Genomic DNA, 8,912 nt, shown 5'->3' on the forward strand with positions numbered 1-8,912 from the left:
TTTGAACATCTATGCCCCAAATACAAGACCACCCACATTTGTAAATGAAACATTATTAAAGCTGAAATCACACATTGATCCCAACACCTTAATAGTGGGAGACTTCAACACTCCACTCTCACCAAGGGACAGATCATCCAGTCAGAAGCAAAAAAGGGAAATAAGGGCACTTACAGAGGCCCTAAATCAAATGGACATAATAGATGTCTACAGAACTTTTCACCCAAAATCAAGAGTATACCTTCTCCAAAATAGACCATAGAGTTGGTCACAAAGCAAGTCTCAGGAGATACAAGAAGATTGAAATAATCCCTTGTGTCCTATCTGATCATCATGGTCTAAAGTTGGACCTCAACAACAACAGAAACAACAAAAGGCCTGCACATAAATGGAAACTGGACAATTCGCTACTCAATGACAGGTGGGTTAGGGAAGAAATAAAAAAAGAAATTAAAGACTTCCTAAATTCAATGAAAATGAAGGCATAACATACCCAAAATTATGGGACATAATGAAAGCAGTGCTAAGAGGAAAGCTCATAGCATTAAGTGCCTTCAAGAAGAAATTTGAAACATCTCACACAAGCAACTTAATGGTCCAACTGAAAGCCCTAGGAAAAAAAAAAGAAGCAGATACACCCAAGAGGAGCAGACGGCTGGAAATAATCAAACTCAGGGCTGAAATCAATCAATTAGAAGCAAATAAAACTATTCAAAGAATCAGTGAAACCAAGAGCTGGTTCTTTGAGAAAATCAACAAGATAGACAAGCCCTTAGCCAAACTAACAAAAAGGCAGAGAGAAACTATCGAAATGAGCTAATCAGAAATGAAAAGGGTGACATAACAGCAGACAGAGAGGAAATCCAAGCAATCATTAGGTCATACTACACAAGCCTATTGGCCACAAAATTTGAAAATCTAAAGGAAATGGACAAGTTTCTTGATTGATTCCATCTACCTAAATTAAGTCAAGATCAGGTAGAAAGACTGAATGGTCCTGTATCCTCCAAGGAAATAGAAGCAGTCATTAACAGTCTCCCTTCCAAAAAAAGCCCAGGGCCAGACAGTTTCAGCACAGAATTCTACCAGACCTTCAGAGAAGAGCTAACTCCAATTCTCTTCAAACTATTCCACAAAATAGAAACAGATTCTAAACTAAACTCATTCTATGAAGCCAGAGTTACCTTGATACCTAAATCACACAAAGACCCAACAAAAAAATAGAACTTCAGACCTATCTCTCTTATGAACATTGATGCAAAAATACTCAATAAAATACTAGCAAACTGAATCCAAGAACACATAAAAGATATCATCCACCATGATCAGGTATGCTTTATCCCAGGCATGCAAGGGTGGTTCAATATTTGGAAATCCATCAATGTAATCCACCATATAAACAAACAGAAGGAGAAAAACCACATGGTCATCTCCTTAGATGCTAAAAAGCATTTGATAAAACTCAACATTCATTTATGTTTAAAGTCTTGGAGAGACCAGGGATACAAGGCACTTACCTAAACATAGTAAAGGCAATATACAGCAAGCCAATAGCCAATATCAAAATAAACAGAGAGAAACTTAAATCCAGTCCATTGAAATCAGAGACAAATCAAGGCTTCCCACTCTCTCCATATCTCTTCAACATAGTTCTTGAAGTCCTTGCTAGAGCAATAAGACAATTAAAGGAGGTCAAGGGGAGTTCAGAAAGGAAGAAGTCAAAGTATCACTATTTGTAGATGATATGACAGTATACATGAGTGACCCCCAAAATTCAACCAGAGAACTCCTTCAGCTGATAAACACATTCAGCAAAATGGCTGTATACAAAATCAATTAAAAAAAATCAGAAGCTGTCCTGTATAACAAAGACAAAAGAGTTGAGAAAGAAATTAGGAAAACAACACTGTTCACAATAGCCACTAATAACATAAAGTACCTTGGTGTGACTCTAACCAAGCAAAGGAAATACCTGTTTGAGAAAAACTTCAAGTCTCTGAAGAAAGAAATTGGAGAAGATATTAGAAGATGGAAAGATCTCCCATGCTCATGGATTGGTAGGATTGACACAGTCAAAATGGCCATTCTGCCAAAAGCAATCTACAGATTCAATGCAATTCCCATCAAAATACCAACACAATTCTTTACAGATCTTGAAAGAAAAATTCTCAACTTTGTATGGAGAAACAAAAAATCCAGAATTTCCAAAACGATCTTGTACAAGAACAGATTGTCTGGAGGTATCTCTATCCCTGATCTCAAGCTGTACAACAGAGCAATAGTAATAAAAACTGCATGGAATTGGCAAAGAAACAGAACAGTGGATCAATGGAACAGCATAGAAGACCCAGAAATAAACCCACACACCTTTGGATACTTGATTTTTGACAAAGAAGCCAAAACCATTCAATGGAAAAAAGACAGCATCTTCAACACATGGTGCTGGTCTAACTGGATGTCTACATGCAGAAAAATGCAAATAGATCCGTATTTATCACCCTGCACAAAACTAAAGTCTAAGTGGATCAAAGACCTCAACATAAAACCGGACACATTAAATTGGTTAGAAGAAAAAGTAGGGAACAGCCTAGAACTCATTGGCACAGGAGAAAACTTCCTGAACAGAACACCAACAGCACGGGCTCTAAGAGCAACAATCAATAAATGGGACCTCATGAAACTGAAAAGCTTCTGTAAAGCAAAGGACACTGTCGTCAAAACAGAAAGACAGCCTACAGACTGGGAAAGGATCTTCACCAACCCTGTATCTGACAGAGGGCTGATATCCAGTATATATAAAGAACTCAAGAAATTAAAAAGCAAAAAATCAAGTAATCCAATTAAAAAATGGGGTACGGAGCTAAAGAGAGAACTCTCTGTAGAGGATTATAGAATGGCAGAAAAACACTTCAAGAAATGTTCAATGTCCTTAGCCATCAGGGAGATGAAAATCAAAACAACCCTGAGATTTCACCTTACACACATCTGGATGGCTAAGATCAAAAACTCAAGTGACAACACATGGAGAGGTTGTGGAGAAAGGGGAATCTCCTCCGTTGCTGGTGGGAATGTAAATTTGTACAACCACTTTGGAAATCAATCTGGCGCTTTCTTAGACAATTAGGAATAGTGTTTCCTCAAGATCCAGCTATACCACTCCTAGGCATATATCCAAAAGATGCTCAAGTACACAACAAGGACATTTGTTCAACCATGTTCATAGTAGCTTTATTTGTAATAGCCAGAACCTGGAAACAACCCACATGTCCTTCAATGGAGGAATGGATACAGAAATTGTGGTACATTTACACAATGGAATATTACTCAGCAATTAAAAACAAGGAAATCATGAAATTTGCCGGCAAATGGTGGGGCCTAGAGAAGATCATCCTGAGTGATGTATCCCAGAAGCAGAAAGACACACACGGTATATACTCACTTATAAGTGGATACTAGACCTATAAGATAGGATAAACAAAATAAAATCTGTACACCTAAAGAAGCTAAACAAGAGGGAGGACCCAGGGTAAGATGATCAATCCTTACTTAGAAAGACAAATAAGATGGACATTGGAAGTAGGAGAAAACGAGAAGCAGGATAGGTGCCTACCATAGAGGGCCTCTGAAAGACTCTACATAGCAGTGTACCAAAGTAGATGCTGACACTCATGGCCAAATTTTGGGCAGAGTGCAGGGAATCATATGAAAAAAGAGAGATTTAGTAAGACCTGGAAAGAACAGGAGCGCCACAAAGGACCAAATATATCTGGGCATAGGGGGCTTGTTTGAGACTGATTCTCCAGCCAGGGACCATGCATAGATATAACCTAGAACCCCTGCTCGGATGTAGCCCATGGCAGCTCAGTATCCAAGTGGGTACCCTACTAAGGGGAACAGGGACTATTTCTGACATGTACTCAGTGGTTGGCTCTTTGCCCTTCCACCCCCCGTGGGAGGAGCAGCCTAGCTAGGCCACAGAGGAGGACATTGCAGCCAGTCCTGGTGAGACCTGATAAGCTAGGGTCATATTATAGGGGAGGAGGACCTCCCCTATAAGTGGACTTAGAGAGGGGCAGGGAGGAGATGGAGGAGGGAGGGTGGGCTTGGGAGGGAATGAAGGAGGGGGCTACAACTGGGATACAAAGTAAATAAACTGTAATTACTATAACAAAATTTGCTTGTCTTGTTCATAATATGTGGCTTGGTCTCATTTTATTATTTCCATGATACAAGATTCCATTGTCTGGTGTCATAATGAAGATTTTCTACATCTGTTTAACAAATTATGTTTGAACTCAGTGGTTTAATACAGAAATAATCATTCTTTCTCTTTTCCTTTTCTGTGACAAGGGGATTGAAACCAGAACCTTACCTATGCCAGGCAAACATGTGATAATTGCAGTCAACATACATTTAAAGTTTCTGTAAGTAAGGTGTTCAGGAGAGGCTGCTTTGGAAGTGGTAGCAGCCAGGCTAGTGACTGGGGCTTCATAAATCTGGGGTTAGATGGATGCTTCTAATATGGGTTAGCAACACGGCTGTCATGTTGATGCTGGCCTGTTGCCAAAGGCCACAGTTTCCCACCATGTGTCCTTTCCAGGAATGCTTCAGTGTCTTTGTACCATGGTAACTGAATGCCACTGGGCATCAAGAGCCAAGAAAGATCAGAACTGAAGCACTGTACAATGTCAGGTGCCGCGTTACAGCATTTCTACAATAGTTGTGTGTACAGGTCAAGACGGCTCAAGGATTAGTCAATGGGGAGGGATCTACAAAGAGTGAGCACATAAAAATGAGGATCACTGGGGTCAACTAGGAGGGAATAGTCTAGCACATGTATAGCCTTTTTATATTAAGGACGATCATGGCTTCAGAACCACCACTATGCATGTGTATATGTATGCTTACAAGTATTTTCATAATATGTATTCATCAAGCTTTCTTTATGCAATTATTTTTAATTATATGTATGTGAGTATGCCTGTGTGTGGGTCTGTGCACATGAGTGCAGGTGCCCACAAAGGTCAGGGTGTTGGAACCCTTGGGCTTGGATTTATAGGTGGTTGTGGGCTACCCAGTGTGGATGCTCAGAACCAAACTCAGGTCTTCTGCAAGAGCAGCAAATCCTCTTAGCTACTTTTGTCCAGCACTTGCTCATACGATTTCCTTCCTTCCTTCCTTCCTTCCTTCCTTCCTTCCTTCCTTCCTTCCTTCCTTCCTTCCTTCCTTCCTTCCTCCTTCTCCCTTCCTCCCTTCCTTCTGAGCCATGATCTCACTATGCAGCATTAGCTGGTCTCAAACTCACAGAGACCCAAGGACTTTGTTTCTTGAGCTCTGGAGTTAAAGGAGTTGCTCAATAGGCTTTTCTAAATAAAGTATACCTTATATCCCTGTTTGGTCATTATGTATTCCTTTCATAGTGAAGCAATGAATTATGCTTTTCATAGTAAATATTTAATATTTTTGCATTAATATTAAAAGCTGTATTACCCAGCAATTTCATTAAATTTGCTTGGATTTAGATATTTATCTAAAATAAAGATAATCAGATTTTTTTTCACTAATATCATATTTGCCTCACAAAATGATTTTGGAAGTTTTCCTTATTTTTCCAGCATTGGGACTATTTTGTGCACTGAAACGACTTCACTGTTCAGTTTGGTAAAATTCCCTTATAAAATGTGTGTGTGTGAATTATAACTTTAGCATTTCTTTATTATTTTTAAAAATTGCCTCGTTTTAGCTTTCTAAGATGAGTAAATTTGATAACCAGTATTTCTTAAAAAATACTCATTTGATACTAATTTTCACATTTATTTGCACAGTGGTGTACAATTTCAGTATTTTAAAGCTTTCTTCTGTTTCACTGGTTTTCAATTCCATCAGTTCTTATTTTATACAACTTGTACTTAGCTACCCTCTTTTGATTAATAAACTTTATTAAAATTCTTCAAGGAAGCAGGCTTTGGACTTATCAACTAGATTTTTTTGAAATTTTTATTAATTACAGTTTATTCACTTTGTATCCTCCCTGTAGCTCCCCCGCAATCTCACCCTCCCTCCCCCTTCTCCACCCATGCCCCTCCCCAAGTCTACTGATGGGGAGGTCCTCCTCTCCTTCCTTCTGACCCTAGCCTATGTATGAGGTCTCATCAGGTGTGGCTGCATTGTCTTCCTCTGTGGCCTGGTAAGACTGCTCTCCCCTCAGGGGGAGGTGATCAAAGAGCAGGCCAGTCAGATTATGTCAGAGGCAGTCCCTGTTCCCATTACTATGGAACCCACTTGGACACTGAACTGCCATGGGCTACATCTGTGCAGGGGTTCTAGGTTATCTCCATGAATGGTCCTTGGCTGGAGTATCAGTCTCAGAAAAGACCCCTGTGTCCAGATTTTTTTGTTCTATCAACTAGATAGTCTATAACTTCCTTTTTCTACTATGACTTTTACTTTTGTCTATTTTCTGTTTGTGCTGACTTTTGATTAACTTTGTTGTCTGCAAAAATTCTAAATTTGTAATTTAATTTTTTCTTTTATCATTTTATTTTTATTGATTATACAGTATTTTTTTGATTAATTTAAACGTTTCCCCAGATTCTTACAGATAGGAGTTTTCATTATTCCATTGTTGAAATTATAAAATTATAGGTGATGTTTTCCCCTTCAGTTTAGATGTAAGAGAAAAACTTAACTTCTAGGTAAGAGTTTTGATATTTAAAAATGTTGCTATTAATATTTCACTGCTATGATCAGAGACTGTTACTTATTGCATTTCTTCTCCCCATGACTTACTAATACTTCCTTTGTTACCTAGTATTTTAACAGCTTTACAAGTGCTCTATTCGTTCTTGGCATGAAAACATCTTCTGTGATCAGAGTTTAATGGCCAATGTGTTTCCGTAGGTGTCATTAGATCTTCCGTAGCCCTTTGTGTACTGTCGTGTGGTAGCTTTAAAGTGGCTTCGAAGTCTGTTACTAATGCGCTTCTTTTGTAGTTTGTGCTCTATGAAGATGGCAGTTGTGTCACTTGGTGCACAAATGCTGCTCGACACTTTGAATTGTGGCCCGTTGCATTATAAGCTTCATTCATCTTTTTTTTTTGTGTGTGTGTGTGTGCCTTATTTTCTTCTCTTTTGACAGGAACTTCACAAACGTGGCTTTCTAACTGATTTGCCTTTCATAATTGGTGTTTTGTTAAAGCTGTCAGTCTTTTTAAAATGCACACTTTCCAGTTTTTAACTGAGAGCTGACAGTTGACCGCATTACTGGGAACACTGTGGCGAACAGAGAGCGTGCAAACTGGGTAGTCCATGTCCCCATTTGGTCCTCTTGGATCACTTGTCTTGTGAAATCCAGCTACCTGCTCTGAAAACACTCAAGCAGCCCTCAAAAAGCCTGAACGATGGGCAACCATGACTTTCCACAGGCCAGCAACAGCTTTGCCAGCTTTGTGAGTGACCCGGGGCTCTGCACATGCGCTTTACTGCTGAGAACACCCTGACCAACATACATCTCAGGACCTTAGGAAAAACCTGGCTGGGTAGGCTGGCTTGGGATGGTGTCTGTTAGCATGAAGGTTAAGATGGTCCCCAGGGTTTTAAACTTCTGTGGCTGGATGGCTGATGAGTTTTCTCTGTATCCTGGGCTTGCCTCAAACTGTGATCTTCCTGCCTCAGCTCTTGTGTGCCAGGATTATAGGCATGGAACTGTTAAGATCTAGTTTTATTTCCCTTTGTGCAGTAAACAGGACTTCTTATTACATGTTATTGAACACTCAGAGATTTTCTTCATTATTTATATTTCAAAATAAATTAAGTCCGCAAAGACATCATTATTTCTAAGCTGTTTATCACACACGATTGATCATTGGTTAATAGAATATGTCTTAATATTTGAGTGCCCAGGATTAGTTCAATGTTTTAAAGTTGACTTGCTATGCCTGGGCCTTTATTTTTTTCACAGTGGCTTTAGAATATGTTTAAGTTTCTCAAATACACTCAGATGGAAGCTTGAGAATTTGTAGGTTAGTGAAAACCTATTAACTAATTGATGTTTTACAAATTATGAATGATCTTTCCTTCATTCTTATCATTATTGTTGTTTAATTTTGTCATGAATGCAGGTAGAATTAGAGGCTTTGTTCATGCTAGGAAAATCTTCTGTCATTGAACTACATCTCCCAGCCCCTTGATGGTCTTTACTAGATTTTAGAATTGTTTTGTAGAGAGGTATTGCTCTTTATTGCTTAGGTTAATTTCTAGGTGTATATTATAGAAGAAGTCATGAATTTGAAAGAAAGGGAAAGTGTGGGAGAAGGACAGGGGAGGAGCTGGAAGAGAAAGAAAAAGAGGCAGAAATTACTTAAATACAATATTTGTGTATAAAATTCTCAAAAGAATCTAAAAAAGATAAATGAGTATGGATCTCTAAATAGACCAGTAAAAAAACTGTTCCAAAAAAAAAAAAAAAAAAAAAACCAAAATCCTGTAACACTGGGTCATGCTTTCTCTAGGGACAGAAATTCTGCGGGTCAGAAAGTTCCTCTATCAAAATGATGCTGGGTTTGACACTGTAGAGACTTCAATGTTAGATCACACATACATGGCTTCTCCAGTTTCAGCTGCACAGCTGCAGAATGGTGGCCATGGTTTAGGGAAATAAGCATCTGGAGGAGGGCTCTGTGCCTCCCTTCTGAGCTCTGCAAATGAACAGGAATAAAGGGTATGAAATATTGTGAATTATTTTTTTTAATTCCTGTCTATTCATGAGAAATTTCTGTCTACAAGAAATTTTATTTTGTTTTGGGCAATAATTACTGACATTATTCATTTACTGTCTTCAAAAACCCAGAGCTAGGGCTAGAACACTTCTTTCCCTCTCTTGGGTTTCTTTTTTGTTCTTGAGATGGAGTTTTG

The sequence above is a fragment of the Meriones unguiculatus genome, chromosome 2, assembly GCF_030254825.1.
Source record: "Meriones unguiculatus strain TT.TT164.6M chromosome 2, Bangor_MerUng_6.1, whole genome shotgun sequence".
Taxonomy (NCBI): Eukaryota; Metazoa; Chordata; class Mammalia; order Rodentia; family Muridae; genus Meriones; species Meriones unguiculatus.